Source organism: Daphnia magna, linkage group LG1 (genome assembly GCF_020631705.1).
Source record: "Daphnia magna isolate NIES linkage group LG1, ASM2063170v1.1, whole genome shotgun sequence".
NCBI classification, from domain to species: Eukaryota; Metazoa; Arthropoda; class Branchiopoda; order Diplostraca; family Daphniidae; genus Daphnia; species Daphnia magna.
This window is the reverse complement of record NC_059182.1, coordinates 3637980-3655586: the sequence shown is the minus strand read 5'-3', so window position 1 is coordinate 3655586 and position 17607 is coordinate 3637980. Positions and strand designations below refer to the sequence as shown.

At 40.7% G+C, this 17607-nt stretch overlaps 1 long non-coding RNA gene across 17 annotated transcripts; it reads right to left on the bottom strand.

The window, feature by feature from the left end:
• Positions 1-788: 788 nt before the first annotated feature.
• On the bottom strand, positions 789-14820 carry LOC116931342. 17 transcript variants are annotated; one of them, XR_006643424.1, is made up of 7 exons: positions 14655-14820; positions 3946-4401; positions 3590-3842; positions 3425-3521; positions 2932-3348; positions 2619-2869; positions 789-2447 (listed from the first exon to the last, which is right to left on the bottom strand). It is a non-coding gene; the product is annotated as an uncharacterized LOC116931342 (long non-coding RNA). The 17 variants fall into 17 exon arrangements; XR_006643397.1 differs by having other exon boundaries at positions 789-1226; positions 1343-2447; positions 2932-3842; XR_006643402.1 differs by having other exon boundaries at positions 789-1223; positions 1343-2447; positions 2932-3842.
• Positions 14821-17607: the final 2787 nt, after the last annotated feature.

Genomic DNA, 17607 nt, shown 5'->3' with positions numbered 1-17607 from the left:
TTGATTTCGTTATATTCAAAAACTGCTTAGTTGGCGGGAAAACAAATATTTTACTCATAATCAGCGGTTGCATTTTGGTTATAATAGATTAGGTTTCAGCAAATTCCAAGTCGGGCTTATTTTAAAGATGGCTGTACATTCATTGTCGCTAGATGGCAGTGCAAGATGTCTTTAAAGTTTCCGAAATAAAAAGTAAACCAGAGAACAGGGATTGCCATATTTAAGGCCGAAGAAACGCATGTGGCTATGTTACGGAACGCCATTTGATCCGGTATTTTATTAACATCGCCTTTTATATTTTTTTATTATTTATTTCGGTAATTTTTGTAGACATCCCGCACTGCTTTCTAATGACATTATAGCTTCCTTATTTAATCAAGGCCCCACACACTTTGAAACTGAACTCTTAAATTTAATAACTCACAAACAGATTCATTTCATGTATTTCTTTGTTTGCTATTTTGAAATGTCTCGAAGTGAAGACGCTCTCTGACGAACATATCAAAGGACAAGAATAGGATCAAAGGGATATGTTAATTACCAGACAAAATAGGCCTTCTTTCACTCATACTTTTTTACCAATCTAATTGCCGTGACGTGTCTCACGTGGTTGCCTACCTTTTGAAATTGACATTTTTCAATCCTGCTGTTGGAATCTGTTGTCGACAGCAAAGCCCTAAAACATGGATCATCAAGAATTACACTCGTTTGCCGCGTGATGTGTCTAATGGTTGATGTGATCGGTATCGTTCAAGGATCAATAGTTCATGAAATACAGTAGTCAACTATTTATTGCGACAGCTGTGACCTTTATTTCGATACTTGTGTAGAATGCAATCCATTAATAACGAAGTGAGTGAAAGCTGGAAAGCCGTCGTCATAACAATCAGCCATCACGACTGGAGTAAATTCAAAGGCAATTGCTATCAATAAAATTTGTAACATGTCAAATCAAACAATTTCGTCAAACTGCGTTCGAAGTGCTGCACAAGGTCAACCTGAATTTCGATATGAAATCCAACTCTGCACAGGCGTGATTATTGCAAACCACATAACAGTCACGTGTTAGAACTCTCTCGTGTCCGCTATTTAAGAGCCATGCGACGAGCACTTCCGTTCACAAATTGGACAGAGACACTCATCAACAAAAGACGTTTGATAACCAAGCAGATCATCACCATGAAATGTATCCAGGCCTTATTTGCTGCGACGCTGATAGTCTTCTTCTTATCAGCCGAATGCGAAGGAAACAACAAGGGACGAAAACAAATGAAAGCCATGACCGGGGTGCATTTGAGGATCGTCGCTTATCACGTAAGTTGTTTTTTTATTTAATTTTTACCTGAATAAATTTAAAATTCAAACGATAGCATCTGACGTGTTCACGTTTGAAATTGAAGGAGCCACCCATTTTCTCCATCATCCGAAATCCAGCCAACGAGAGTCTCGTCCGTTACGTTGGTTTCCCCAAAGAAGTTTTCAATCTCTTGTCCAACTCGATGAACTTTACGTCAGTTTCTGATCTCTTCTAAACTTAATTGCTAAAACTAGAATACATATATTATATATTAAAGCGTCGTAATAACACTAGAGTACTGCGATGAATGATTGAGCAGGTATTCGTTCGTGGAAGTCACGCCGACCATGGTGAAGCGAATAGGATCGATCGACGCTGCAATGATCGACCAGCTCGTACAAAAGGTAATCACCATCCAATAGCGAATGATTGCTAACTTATTAAATGGTTATTTCTCTCCTCTTTTCGCACATATCGCAATAATTCGTAACAAGAACGCTGATGTAAACGGCAGGCTAATCACGCCCACTGCCGAGCGTCTGGCCTACATGGATTTCACGACCGCTGTTTCCGTTTTCACGTTTGCAATGATCCAGCCGATGCCGCAGATCCACAACCGTTTCCTGGCGCCCATCAAACCGTTCCAGCCAACGGTAGACTACAGCCCCAATCAATAGCCAAAAACACAAATTCATAGTTCATAATTCACGAAAGGTGTGGTACCTGATTATCGTAGCGTTCGCTGCTACGGCGCTCATCTTGAGCGTGATTAGAAGATCGGCTGGGCCGGCCGTTCAAAGAAGAGGACAGACCAACGTACAGCTGTTCACGGACAACGCCTGGTATGCGCTCGTTGTCATCATGTCGCAAGGTGTACAGCGTCTAGCGAACATTTTTTTTATTAAATTTTTTTTCACGCCAATTATTAAAAACAATCGGCTGATCACAGGAGGTCACATGCCGTCCAGCCGTTTATCGATGCGTTTTGCGGCTGGTTCTTGGTGTCTCATCGCTTTCGTCCTCGTCTACGCCTACAACAGCACTCTGGTCTCTTACATTTCGCTGTCCAAATACGAACCGGTCGTCAACACCTGGGACGACCTTGCGGCCAGTAAGAGTTTGCGAGTGACCGCACCTCGAGGAAGCATTTCTGCCGAAATCATTTTGGTTAGAAGAGATTTTTTTAAATGTTTTTTTATTTTGAACTCGTTCGGGATTTTGTGTTTTTGTCATTTTCTTTGAAAGAATTCAAAGACGGGAGCGTTGAAAACGCTGGGAGACAATCTGAGGCGCAATCCCGACGATCTTTTGTTGACCTTACCTGGAGAACTGGACAAAGTCTTGCATTCCGGATGTTGCGCTTACGTCGAAGTCGGTTGAATCTGGAACAACAAGAAACCATTTAACTTACGAGATCTTATTTGATTTTTTTCCAGGTAAAGAGATTGGGAGAAGTGCTCGTGTACAAGAGCATGATGGAACACAAGGGAGAATGCCGTCTGACTATCGGAAAAGAACTCGATTACTCGCAAGTGTGGAGCTTCGGCGTAGCCAAACACCTGGCCCATCTTTCTAATATCAACAAAGGGTAATGTAGTAAACTGATCAGTTAAACACTAGAAATATATGCATACAGCTTGAAATAAACATGTCGGCGCGATAGGCTTCAACAGATGCGACAAACGGGCCTCTATTCGCGAATCACCAGCGGCTACTTGAAGTCGATCGACAAATGTTTGGCTAGACAAGTGTATCGACCAAAGACGAGCCAGTTGACCCTTTACGACATGGCTGGATCATTCATCGTCCTCGGCCTGGGCTGCAGCTTCTCTTTGATGATGTTCCTCGTTGAATTGCTGGTCGCATCGCGTTTCAAAAGGACCAACCGTCCCGCAACGGCTCCTCTAGCTATTTAGCTTCACTCCTCTTTTTCCTAATCGTTTCTTCTTAAACATTGCCTGTTTTTTTTCGAAATGTTTTCGTTGTTTAATCGAAATACTCAAGCAGCGGTTTCGTTGGAATCGCATTCAGCGTTAAGTGTAGATCTCCTTCTGTTTGATGTTTACGTGCAGCGGGGGCAAGAGTCAACGTCAGGTAGGAGGAATACAATTTCAAAATGAAAATCACCTTCGTTGAATCGTTAAAAAAAACCCCAGTCAAGAAGCCGAGAGACAGTGAAAGATTCGAAAATGGTGAGGATCCGTGCCGGCGGATGACGGAAGCTCTATCCATAAAAACAAAAAGGCAAACGCTCACACTGAGTAATTATATCGATACGGAATCGTGTAACACCAGTTGGAGAATGAATTTGGCCCATCTCTTTGATGAAAACAAAACAAAAAATGATGATGTCTGATGATCCAGAGGCGCGTTCCAATGCAGCATTTAACTGGCGTCTGTCGTGCGCCATGGAAAACGGGGGGAGAAAAGATTCCGATCGATCCATCAAAGAGGAAACTCGACTCAGGATTTTTCGGTTGGAGGGGGGAGAATGACGGACGTCGGTAAATTACGCTCGGCCATGATTCAACACTGGCCTCGGCTACTGTGGAATAAATAAATTGTGTGGCGTATTATACATAGACGTACACGAATAATATCGTGTAGATATAATATAGAGGCCTATACACAACTCTATATGCACCGACCTTTATGGTATATACTAAAGAATTGATGGATAAGCTGCTGACCAGAAGGCTTTTAAGCGTTTCGGGATTAAAGAAGAAAGACGATTTAAGATGGCGTTGAAATGCTCGAAAAAATAAAATAATGAATCGTTAGTTTTTGTAGACTTGGTTTGGTGGGGACGCAAGAGTCACACCGAAATCCGGATTTCAGTTGCTACGGCCTCGCAATGATTCTGCGCAAAACCAAACAAATCCAGTTGGTTTCAACTTGTCTCTCGACAGTTGTCCACGCGATGAGACGTGAATCCTTGATGGCATTTCTTCTGCTCATTAGTTACTCACACACACACACACACGCCAACGTTTCATTTGTTTTCAAGGGGATCTCATTTTCGTCTTTCGCACAAGAACCTGTACTGTGCTGCAACGCTCTCTGGCGGCCAGGTAGAGAACTGTGTCAAGCCTTTGGGCCATATCCTGGAAAAAAAACAACAACAACAAAAAAGGTAAAAGAAGATGGAAAGGTAAAAGCGATGAGAATACAACCAGGTATAAGAAAAAACAAAAAAACAAAAAAAAAAGTGGGTTCGCATCACTTCCAAGACGAACGAGAGAAGAAAAACAGTTGAGGACTTTTGTAGAATTTCATTGAATGTGATGGATCGTTTTGCGAGAGAAATACAGCCAGCAACTCGACTCTGGTGAATGGAATACAACAATTCTCTTGCCAACAATAACACAAAACACAACAAAAAAAGAATCAACTTGAAAAGAAAAAGAAACAAAAAATGAATCGAGAGAAAACAAGAGATGCATGGAGCGCAGCAGATCCAGCCAGTGCGGCCATCAGCTCTCCACGTCCCTTTGGAAAGGTACAAAAAAGAAAGAAAGAAAGAAAGGTGTATTGTCTGCGTCTTATTTCTGCGTGGGTGAAATGCCAAATTGGAAAATGTCAAAAAATGATGGAGGGCTCGTGTCTCTGTTGCATATAGCCTATAGATCTATGCCACGGCACGAAATGAGACGCACACGCACTCGCAACAGCTTCGTCGGTTCGACTGTTTTCATCATCGGCGAGTGCTGCTGCCGCTGCTGCAACACCAATCAAAGAGAATCGAGAGGAGACCACGCGCAATTCGAAACTACTGTCCCCTTTCACTTGACGCAACGGCCCAAATAGTACATAGAAAGCTAAACGACGTATCGATGCCATTCATCATCATCGTTGCTTTTAGAGAGCAAAAAAACAAAACAAAAGGGAAACGCAGATGAAAGACGAAAACATTTCAAATGATTTCATTTTGTTTTCTTGTTGCATCAACTTGTTCGAGCTGTTGAGAGCAACGTGCAAAAGTCATCCACAAACGAGTTTGTACACACCTGTGCATATTCCATCGTTTAAGATGATGACGCGTGAAAATGCGTTCAAACCCATGGACAGAAGAACGTCGTCCTCTCTTGTGTTCGTTTCCCTCTTCCCTTTCCTATTCATTTCGGGCTTGATTGGAAAGGTGTCAAAGAAAAGCCGGGACACGTAGGCACAGGTATGCATCCATCTTGCCGACCATTTAAGACTGGGACCTAACCTTTACACAGTTGCGCCAGTCGAAAAGGGCCAGCGAACAAGAGAAAAAAAAAACGAAGGCGTAGCAGATAGATGTGTGGAAGGCAGGGGAGCAAAACAATTAACTAATAGTCGTCCTATTTATGCAAATGCCTATAGACATGTACGCGCACCGCCAGTTCTCGAAATGGACCAGAAGAAATATTCTATGGCCGTCTCATTTTTCGCCCCGTTTTTTCTCTTCTATCTTTACAACAAGACACGGTCTGTGTGGAAAAAAAATAAAAGAAGAGCGCGCGCAGAGGGGGTATAATTATTATGCGGCTAACGAGCATACACGCACGGCTTTTTTTTCTTTCTTATCTTTAAATATTTGTTTAAAGAAGAAGAAAAAAATCAAAGGTTTCCGAGTGTGGACGTGTTCCATACGGTTGTATATGGGGGGGTTTGAGGGCCGCTGTAAGAAAAGACGAAAAGAATGTCGGTAACATTGAAAACTCTCTTACGTTGATCGAATGTAAGAGATGAAATAATAGCGCATTCGATCACGTTGTTTTTAACCGTAAACCGTAAATCAATAATCGGATCCAAAAATGTATTGACCTTTTCTTTAAACCTTTAACGCGAAATACGTAAAAGCTTATGGACGTGGTCAACGTTGTTTCTGCAGGTTGTCAAAAGATTTTCTTTCCTTTCCCTAAGAAAAGAACGTGTAGTAGACGTAACCGAAAAGAGGTACACACACGAGCGATTTAAATATAGGCTTTACACACACAATAGTCTTGGAGAAGAGGAGATTCTTCAACCTTTTGTGCGCTTTCTCCGAAGACTCTTTGATCAAATTCAAACACTTTGGCAGGTGGCAAAACCTTATCAATCGATTTGTTTGTCTAATGTTTCCCTATTGCAATCAAATCGGCTGACGAAAAACAAAAGGCAAACGCCCCCCCCCCCCCCCAAAAAAAGATGAAAATGAATGATTTCATAATCAAAATGGCATTGAAAAATTGATCTCTCTTTGAGGTGGTGGTGGACACGGCAGCCTCGCGGGGGCGGAGTTGATGGCTGCTGTTCTTTTTTTCAGGAATTTCGGGGTAGAGGGGCTGTAAAAAAATACACAACGGGGCGATCTAATAGAAGGAATGTACAATAAGATTTCCGTTTCACACACACACACACACAAAACCTTAAGAAAATAAAGGTGAAGGAACGAGAGGAAAGTCGACGACAAGAAGTAGGAGGAGACGAGAAAGAATTGTTTCAGACAAGTCTGGAAACTAATGAACAAATCCCGCCCCCGTCAGCAATCTAGAAAAAATATGTACGACCGCAGCAAGATAACGCAATTTTTATTTGAAATGCCCTCCCCCTCCCCCTCTGTTGCATTTTATAACCTACATAGCAAAAAACACAATTGGCTCGTAACGTTTGAATGAACGCGATTTCAAACGATGAAAATGGAACGGATGAAAACATGCGAGTTCAACTTGCGCTGTGCAAGGCCACAAGCCATTAAGAAAACAAAAAAACAAATACCGCAATTGAAAGGAAATAAAAAACGACCCACCCAACTGATAAACAACTGGCCTAATTTAGATCTCTTTTGACTTTGGCTTTCAAAGAGTTCAAACAACAAGGTTAATTTCTATCGAATAGATTAAACAAAAGAATACAGCCCTTAACTCTTTAAGAAAAAGAATTTAAAAAAAAAGGCAGAAACAATGGACAATAAGGGAGGAGGAGGAGGAGGAGTCGGGTGTAGGAGAGTAGAACAATTTCAAAAGGCAAAGTGTATCTAGTAAAGTTTAATGTGGGGCTCCATGAACCGGAAACAATAAGACACATCAGTTCCCATTTGACGTAGTTTTTTTTTTTACCTTTTGGGAGGGACAAAAAAAAAAAAGGTGGGGGGGTTTAGTCGGATCTCATTAAAAACAACAACTCGAAAAAAAACTTTCCACTAAAAGAAAATTTTCGTGTCCAACTGATTTCCTTTTAATTGGTCGGAAGAAGAAAAGAAACGAGCAGAGTTTTTCGCTATCGATACAAACGCCAGGTGTACATAACTGCCGATGGTTATATATCATCTTTAAGAAGGAGGAGGAGGAGGAGGGAAGGGGGGGGGAGAGATTTATATCTTATACGTTCGTAAGATATGATCCATCCATCAACGAGGAGCCATAAGGAAGCTGCTCGTATTCTAAAAAGCCCCTGCTGCTTAGTTAAGGGGGCATATACGTGTCCAAGAGCTTCTTCACACACACAGGATGAGGTCCAATGCCAAAATCAATTCACACAATTTTGTTGTTGTTGTTTTTTTTTTCTTTCGGAGAAACGAAATTCAAAAGAGTTTTTTTATGCAAAACGTCGCACAGACTGTCGTTCACATTACATCGCGCACGTGCCTCTTTCTTTCTTCGTGTTGTTAACCGTCATCTAGAAACGCCGCAGGTACTACAACAGTTAAAAGATGGAATGACGTAATAGCCATTTTTATTAGCATTTTTTTCAAAACCATTCGAAACTTTTCATTGGAAACGTCACAATTTCTGTGTTTTTTAAATAAAATTGGCCGGTGCTTTTTTTTTTTTTTTTAAGATTAGGAAAAATACGATAAGATAAAAGAAGATGAAGGAAAAAAAGAAAGAAAGAAAGAAAATAAAGGGAGTGTATAGAAGCCCTTAGGTGGGGTGCTGAGGTAACCCTGTAATTTGGGGCCATCCGTGTCCGTCTTATAACTCACGAAGCAACAACACGGAACCCTAGCGCTGTTTTTTTTTTCTTTCTTTTTCTTTCTTTCTTTTCAAACAAAAAAAAAAAGAAAAAAACATTGAAATATAAAAAAAAAAAAAAAAAGAAGAGAAAGGAATTTTTCTTTCAAAATTCTTTTAGGATTTTCCGTTTCTTTAAAATACGAGATATTTTTTTTGGGGGGGGGGGGAAATGTTTTGGAACAAGCCAACAAATAACGCATAACAAGCTGAAAAGGACAAAGAGAAAAAAAAAAAAGGAGAAACAAAAAATGTTTCTTGAAACATGAAAAGAGATCAAACATTCCAATACCAACTTGAATCTAATTCAAACAAAAAAACAAAATCTGTCAAAACTGTTAAAAGAAAATTGTAAATAAAAAAAGAAAGAAAACGTTCAACAATTGCAAACAGTTGAAACTCGATTCCATAATTTGGCGGTTGATGGCAGCCGGATGGAGCGACGCCCGAACTCGCCTCGAATCAAAGTCATTTACATAGGAGTTAGATGGTAGTACACACGTCAAAACATTAAAAAAAAGATGACGATTATGCGGCACAAAGAGAACGAGCGCATGCCAGCACGTCATCGACGACATTGTTCGAATAGCGTCCACGATGAACACGGCCAAAGGCAAAGCGAAGTAGCTCTCCACTCTATACATGGTTTGTTTGTTCTTCTTCTTTAAAGGCTATTATTATAATAGAACATTCGAATCTATTTCATCTAGACGCGTACAAAAATGGAAGCAAGAGAATGTCCCATTTTTCTTATTGCTTCATTGCATCCTTCTGCTATCATTTGTTTTTGATTTCATTTTTTTATAATCATAATAATTAATCGCCTGCGGCACGGGCGGAACCGTGACGTCACTTAATCCTGCCCTGTCTATATTAAATAGCATCGATATCGAAATGAAATCAAAACAGATTTTTAAAAAAAAATTTTTAGATTTCAATAGTTGCATTAGAAATGATGGCGATTGTGCGCAAATACCAAAACAAATAAACGTAAAGTCGCTTCGATTTTTTCGTGCCTGGGACCGAGGAGTGGGGGGAGCACAGCAGTATAGCACGTAGAAGAAGAAAAGATGAAACTGCGTGTGTCTTGTATATTCTTTTTCCAACGATATAGTACGTACGTCACGCGGAGCACCAGGCAAAGAAGAGAAACACCATGAAAGAAAACTCACGAAGTTTTTTCCTCTTTTCTTTTTTATTCTTTTCATTTTTTTTTTTTTTTACTATAAGGCGCGCTTGCCGCTCAACGGGATGCCGTCAGCGTAACAAAACACCCTGGTGCTTGTACATATATATAAATATTTTTTTCTTTTTTTTTTTTTACAGTTTGGCAACGCAACGGGGGTATTTCCAACTTTTTTTTTTTCTTTTCTTATTTTTTTTTGTAATTTATTTCATTTTTTTTTTTTTAATGGAAAAAGATGTGAAAACATTCCAAAGGATTGTGTCGCATAACCCACGCGCGCCATTTTCAAAAACTTTGATTTTTCTTTTCTAAGTTGAAAGCGTTTCAAAATGTGTTTCCTAAATCCGCTGCGGATGTTGTTGACTTTTAAAAAATATGCAAAAAAGTAAAAAAGAAAAAGGGCAAATGTTTATTCATAAAGCGGCGAACTTGTTGACCCTTTCTTTAAATGGTGTATAGATACACTAGAGCGCCATGTTACGCACTCGTCCGGAGCAACAGCAGCCTCTTGATGAATTATGCATCACATATCCTATACTACTAATAATAATAATCGTAATATTAAAAAAAAAAAAAAAAAACGGGGAATATAAAAGGTGTCGGCAGGTGTCGCACACGACGATCCCGCAAAAAAAAAAGTCACGATATTTTAGAATTTTCGTTTCGTCCCACACTTGTTTGGACCATGTAAAACGTGTCGCGTCCATCCCGCTGCGTTGGTGATATGCTAAAATCCTCCCCCCTTAAAAGAAAAAGTTTCGCCTACATTTTGTGTGTGTGTGTGTGTGTGTGTGGAGGAAACACAACGGACAACGGCCGTTTGTGGTTCCATGCAGCCATTGGGGTCCGCCGTTGACCCCGTGACCTCATCCGACGATAAATCTTTCAGCGTTTTGACACCAACTCCTCGGGAGATCCCCCTCCCCTCTTGTTCCGTGTTCCATCTTCTATACACACACGGTATATAGTTCACAAGTGTGTAGATATCCACTGGCCAGTCTACGCAGATATTCTTTCAACTTCAAAAAAAATATGTTGCACGACTTTCAAATTCGATGAGGAGAAAGGGGGGGGGGGGCGCACCAGGACACATTTTTCTCTTGTGCGACTGCGAGGGCCATCGCTGCGGGATTTGTTAGGGAAGGTGAGCCATCTACCACCATCGACCATCATCATCTCTCGGCCATGTAACGTTTCGGGGGTTTAGTTTTGAGTGTAGCTCATCGAACAAAGAGATGGGGGGAAAAACGAAAGCCTATCTCTCTCTCTCTATCCTTGTGATCAGTTATTTGTTACCCCCTGCCTCTTCCAAGCTTCAAATGAAAATATTAGAAGAATGTTTAGTCAATCGTCTGTGAAAAATTTGACTTCAATTGAGGACAGATTTTTTTGTTTTTTTTTGAATCGATTTGGGAAATTCATTTTCCATCCAGTCATTCAAATCACCTGGGCCTATTGCACAATCCAATCAATGTAAACTCGATTTCTTTTGTTGAATTTTGTTTGTTTTTTTTGCACCAAACGGGGCGCGTCTAGAAAAAAATTATATTTAAATCAAAAGGAATGTTAATAATGGACGACTTGAAAAGAAGAAAAAAAAAAAAGAAAAGGTAGAGTTGTTTTTGTTAAACGAAAAGAAAAGGGGGCAGGTCCGTTTGGGTGCCTCCCCTTTGCTGTTTTCAGGTGAGTTGTGGTGACGTGGGACAAGAGTTCGATATATACGCTCTGCTGTGGTATATATACCTCACTTCTTTTTCTTTCTTTCTTCCTTTCCATGTCCATTTTTTTCTTTCTTTCTTTTAAAATCATAAAAAAAGGAACTGAGCGCTCGTTTTTACGGGGTCTGCCTGCAACGTTCGCTTGAAGCCACGGGTCCCTAAATAGGGATCTCTCTTTGGGCTGCGCGCCCACGACATTACACGCGTTTATTGTACACAGCGAAACAGAGAAAAGAGAAGAAAAAAAAAATTCCAAATAGACCCAAAACACAACGATGATGAGTCCAGCCCCCCCCTCTCTCTCTCTTAAAGAAAAAAGAATAGAACGTCAAGGCAAAATCACTTGCGCACACACACACAATCAAAAGAAATGCGTATAAAAAAAAAATGAAAAACTGATGGTCAACTCTTTGTGTGTGTACGTACAGTACCTGGTTTTTGTGCGTAGCGGGTCGAGAGAAAGAGAGAAGGCCCCAGACGATAGTCTCAAAAGTTCCGAAGAACAGCAGGTGACCCTTGTCGATCCTTGTCAAACCAGCTCTTTTTTTTTCTATTCTTTTCTATACATCGTTGTTGTTATCTATCTGTCTTGTTCCCCTTTTTTTTTTTTTGGTACTTTCTGTGTTACTTGTACACGTCTTTTTTCTACCTCCCCTTTCTTTGGGTGTGTTAGATCAACTGACGTCCTTTTTAAAAAAAAAATTTAAAGAAAAATCTATAAGAATTAAAGAAAAAAAAATGAAATTGCGACGGTGATTAACCCGGAAGTGGCACGTCCGATAGTGATGAATCACACCGGATAGGTAAAAACAAACAAATGGCCTACGGGCGTGTGTATAGGTAACGAAAAAAAAAAGCCATTTGTCATACGTTTACCTGGAACGGCTTCAAGCAAAAACGCACTCTGAAATTGATGGAAGACGAGGTTAAAGATCGTCCGTCCTCTTTTTCATTTTAGCAACATTAGGCCAAAGGGGTGTGGCTCGTTGCACTTTCGACCAACGTAAAAAAAAAAAAACAACCGAAATTTCATTTGTATTTCATATTGGAAAATGCGAATGACTTAAACTTTCGTTGCGCATTTTGTTGGCAAAGTCAAACCAAAATTTAAAAAGAGGATTTCCCACTAGTTTCAACTTTTCGATATTTCCCTTTTTAAAAAAAAGAAACAAAAAAAATGGGCCCTCCTCTGGAGGCGAATCACTCGTCGTCGTCGCTTCGGGTATACATTTCCCTTTTTTAAAAAATATATTTTGCCTGGGCAAGAAGAAGAAGAAGAAGAGACGCCCCATTGCGCTAGCGACGGGGCCACTGCACACATATAATATTGTACACCTCTCTCTCTCTCTGTGTGTGTGCGTCTCGCATTCGTTCTGTTTTCCGAGCCAGCCTCGCTTTTAAAGAGAATAAGAAATACACAGCCGTCGAGTCGAAAGAAGAAAATGGACGCGTCGAACTGCATTGGGCGCACAGCGAGAGACGAGCACATCTTTCTCCTGAATCTTTTTCATTCTTTTTTTCTGATCGTATTCTTATCTGGCCGTAACCATCTACGTTTCTTTCTTTCGGGAAAACGTGTACACGAAGAAAAAAAACAAACGGTGTGCGTCTTGTGGGACACATGTCGTTGATCCATTCAATTTCGCACAGGCGCGTTCTCTCTTCTTCTTTTTCGAAATTGCAGACGAGAATGCTTCACAAGAATTGCTATAGATGTCGAAGACGACTCTCCAACTAACAAAACACGCGTTTGTTTATGACGATTTGACGTCGTAGCTCCACATCCGCTCGCTGCGAGCGGATAAGCTTCGAAATGAACGCTCACGAAAGTGCAATCTGTATACAGCTATACACCTGTTTGTTATTCTTTTTTTCTTTTTATGATACCCCCCTTCGTTTCTCGTTCTTTTCTCAGCCATTGATGTAGGGACTTGTACAGGGGGGCCACCCTGCGTGGCAGGGCCGACGTCTATCAATATTAAACAGCTCGCATCGCCACCATCGCTGTCCGCCACAGCACACCTCGCACAGCAGAAACGAAATAATATTAGATTTATATTAGGACATACATGAATTTCAAAAGGGAAAACAAATAAATAAAACAAACAAGCATATAGGATGTTCTTTGATGCATCATACGTATGGCGTGTGTGTGTGTACATCAAAGATGGCCGTCTTTGTGTGCGTGAAAGAAGAGGATAAAAACGTCGGTGCGAGTCGTGTGTTTGGATTTGATGCAACGGGGCAGCAGGTGGTAGACTGTCTAGCCCTATATATTTGGCTCTTTTTGGTTGGAACGCACAAAGAGAGTGCGCGTACGACATTTCGTTCGATTCGATTCATCATACGGTGTACCATGTTGTACAGCCAACAATTGTAATCGCAAGTTCACCATCTCTGTGCGCACATGACGTTGCATTTGAATAAAAACAAACACGTCTGCAGTCGTTCCAAAATGGAACCATCTTTTTGTTTTTGGTGTGTTTCGATATATAAGAGTTCTCAAAGATTGACGAAATATAATGAAATGGATTATGGTCAGTCAGGTGCCACTTCATGTTCTATAATAATAATTGCGACGTTAGCGCCCATAGAGAAATGATAAAACAAATGTTACGTGTGTGTAGCTGGGATTTCTATATAATCCAAGGTTTAAATGACGTGCATGCCCGGATGGATGAAAAAAACAAAATGGAGCTGTCGCGGCTGACTGGCGTCAGCTGGAACGGCTGTACAGAAATGCCGTTGTCGACACGAAGCCGAGTGGGGGGAGGGGAGGAAATCACGTCCGGTTTATGCGACGAGATGATCTGCCATCATCAAACTCGTACAAAGAGGTGAAAAGGTGTTTGGAATTCATTTTTGAAAGACTTTGGTTTAGATATATTCCAAGACGTGTATCGATTTCTTTCCCGATTAAATGAAAGTCGATTTTTATTCATCGACACGATCACCGATTGAATTTGTTTTTTTCAAGATTTTCAAAAGGCAATGAAACGACGTAAGCCAATGCTGTCAATTACGTACAATGTCCTACCAATACATTGAAAGCTAACAACAATGAAAAAAAAAGGAGGGAACGCCCCCCCCCCCTTTTTTTAGAAAACTGGACAAAGCTCCCCTGCTGATGCAACTAAAATTCATGGCTGATGTCAAACAAAAATGTTAACCCTCTTTCAAAAAAGGCGTGTGCACTTCAATGCGAAAAGATAAAACAAAATGTAGAAATCAAACGTGTCCTGGTGTGTGTGTACACAAGTCAGGTCCACATTGTCCAACATCGTTAAGACGAAATGGACAAGGAGAAAAGGCCTAACAGAGTGGGTGGAGATTGTCCTTTCCGGTGTACGAAAATCAGTTTTTACAAAAATAAATAAATAAAAAGAGATAGAAACAATGGGCCTGGCTACACCCCGTGCTGGGCATCAACTAGTGTGACGTAACGAACAAACATGGCGGCCATCGAGCCAAAAGAAAAGATTTTGTCCTACCTCTTACGAAGAACGGCCGTTCTGGACACACAACACGTTTATATGACACCGACGAACTGCAATCACTGCGAAATGGATGCACAACTCGTTGGCAACGAGCAATTTTCAGCAGAGAATCGATGCCAGCGTCGTCTCAACTGAACAAAGAAAATGGGGGCCAATCCTTCCCTCCTTCGCACTTTGCTAATAGACGAAAAAAAAAACAAAAGAAGGGTGAAATGCAATCAGTCGAATTAACGCCCACGGGCCTATTCGTTCAAAAATGCCCTACAACGAAATGAAACGTTTCTCATTTTGTTTCGTGGTGCAATTGAACTAACGCGAATCGCAACGAGCAACACAAACGAAAAGGCAATTTCAAAATTAAAGATGGATCTTTTTTTCGAGGGGTGAAAATGAGTTTGGCGCGTGTTAACGCGTTGACGTGCGAAATCTCCTAGAAACGAAATCTAAAATAACAAAATTGCAATAATCAAAGTAAAAGAAGTTGAAACACAAAATGTGTGCAGAGATAGGCGAAGAACAGCAACATCACATCGCAACGGGTGGGGGGGGGAACAAGATAGAGAGCGAGGTTTGACAGAACGCTCAGTCGGCGGTCCTCAGCAGCATATCGTCGAAGAAGAAAAACTCTGTGGATGCCCACCCCTCATCTTCAAGAAGAAGAAAGTCAGTTTTGTTTCTTTTGATCAAAAGGAAAATGGTGTAGGATCGAGAAACAAACGAAAATGATCTACAGAGAGTGGGGCGGGTGGAGATAAATCCATTTGTTCATTTCCCTTTTCTTAAGGCTTATATAATAGGAGGGCCAATGAAACAAGCAAAATTTAAAGGCCGCATGTACGTGGCGATATCCGTGTCTCAATACAATCGAATTTGAACGAATGATTGCAACATTTCTCGCCTTGAAATTGCCTCATTCGAAGAAGAAATCATCTCTACTCCACTACACCGAGATAGCAGAGACGCCACACAAATATGAGCCCCGTGTAGTTATATACACCCCACGCTGATCTCCTCCACATCTCTCATCAGCGGGGGGACACCCCAAATTCTTTTCTTCCCATTTTTTTATTATTATTCTTTATGAAAATCCAGCCCTTTTTTTTTTCCCCTTCGAGTTGGGGTGTTGGTTACTATTCGCGAAACAAAATGAAACTGTGCGCATCTCTAGTCATGTAAAAAAAGAAATACGATATTTGTCATCGATGTATTGTCCCTTCTTTTGTATATGGACATAAATAACTGGCAACAGTGCGTCTCTTTGGTGCACAAAACGGCAGACTTTGAAACTGTCCATCCGTGTGCACATTTGATAGGCCTATTGAAAAGCCAAACAGCTGTGTCTGTACGTTCGTGATTTAACGGCTGCGTGCATGTAACAAACAAGTTCTGATTGCATTTCGATCGCAGCGGGGCTTTATCATAGATCGTCGTCCAATCTCGTTTTGGCCTATTGATTAAAAAAAAAAGAGCTTTAAAAATCAGATCATGTTTGTTTTGTTTTTTTAAATATAAATAATTATGCCGGAAAAGAAGGGAAAAAGCGGGAACTGGCCTGAGAGCAGCAATTAACGATGAAAGCGGTAGTAATTGGAAGGCCACAGGAAGCAAGAGCACAGCACGTTATAGAGTTTGAAGGGAAATGATGATTAGTCAAGCTGGGCCCCCGGCTGGATCGTCTCTGTTTATTTATAGACAACAAAACCAATTTTTTTTGTTTTGATTTTGTGTGTGTGTGTGTTCCAGGTGGGCATCAAACAAAGTATATAGGGCCATCGTTATAGACGTCTACATAAATAGGTAAATACAAATCGAAAAAAAATATGAGAACTCGATGTGTTTGGACGTTCCAAAAATAAAAGGGGGTGAAAAAGAAGAAGAAGAAATGTGTACAGGGCAATCAAGTGTCCAACACAGAGGTCTACAGCCCCAGAAAAACTATGGATCGTAATTCTTGCCTCTGTCGATGTGAAACATTTTCTTCTTCTTCTTCTTCTTGTTAAATTCCAAAAAGAAAAAAAGATAATCGCGGTCGGGAAAATTTATCGCATTTATGGGTCGATCCAACGGCGAGAGAGAGAAGGGGGGGAAATCTTCAAAGAAAAAAAAAGGATAGGATCGTAAATATTATACGAGGGGCTTGTGAAACTTGTCTTCACCTTTGCGCAAACACACACGGCAAAAGATCATAGGCACATTTTTTTTTTTTTATATAGCACCAACAGCAGCAAAAGGGGCAGTCATCAGCTAGGGCTCGAAAAGGGGTCGTGCCCAGTTCATTATATATTATACGTATATAAGATAAAGCCTTTTCTTTTTTTTCCTTGTTGCCCCTTTTTTCTTTCTTGAAAATACTCGCCTGTGTATCATCGCCGGTCCTCTAACAGTTCGATATATACGTCTGTTAAAAACGATTCTTTCTCTATATAAGGGGCTAGTGGATATATGTATAGAGAGCTCACAGGTTCCTCGTTTTTTTTTATTATTATTATGAGCGTGGAGGGAATTTTTCTTTCCACCTTTGTGTATTACACACAGAGAAAGAGAAATATGTGAATATTTTCTGATATTTCTTGAATACTAATATGGAAATTCCATTGATGCGGGCAACAATGTCAACCGCCAGCGCATTTGCATCCGCCCTTAAACGTTTATTTTATAAAAAAAGAGTGTTGCGAAAAACTCGAGTGTAACAATTGACCGACAAATCGATTTGCGATAGCCGCAAAAAAATATTCAAATTTCCCTCCCCTTCTTTTTGTGTTAAATCATCCTATAGATATCGGCAGACAAATGTGGCACGGAAACCCTTTTTTTAAATCTTGCAGCTCTGGGTATAGTCGTCGTCGTTCTTTTTATCCAGCGCGCGCGCGCGCGCGCCGGTGTGTACAGGTAATCACGGCTCGAGCTCATTACGTATTCATGAATGCCAAACTGCTGCCGTTGTTAC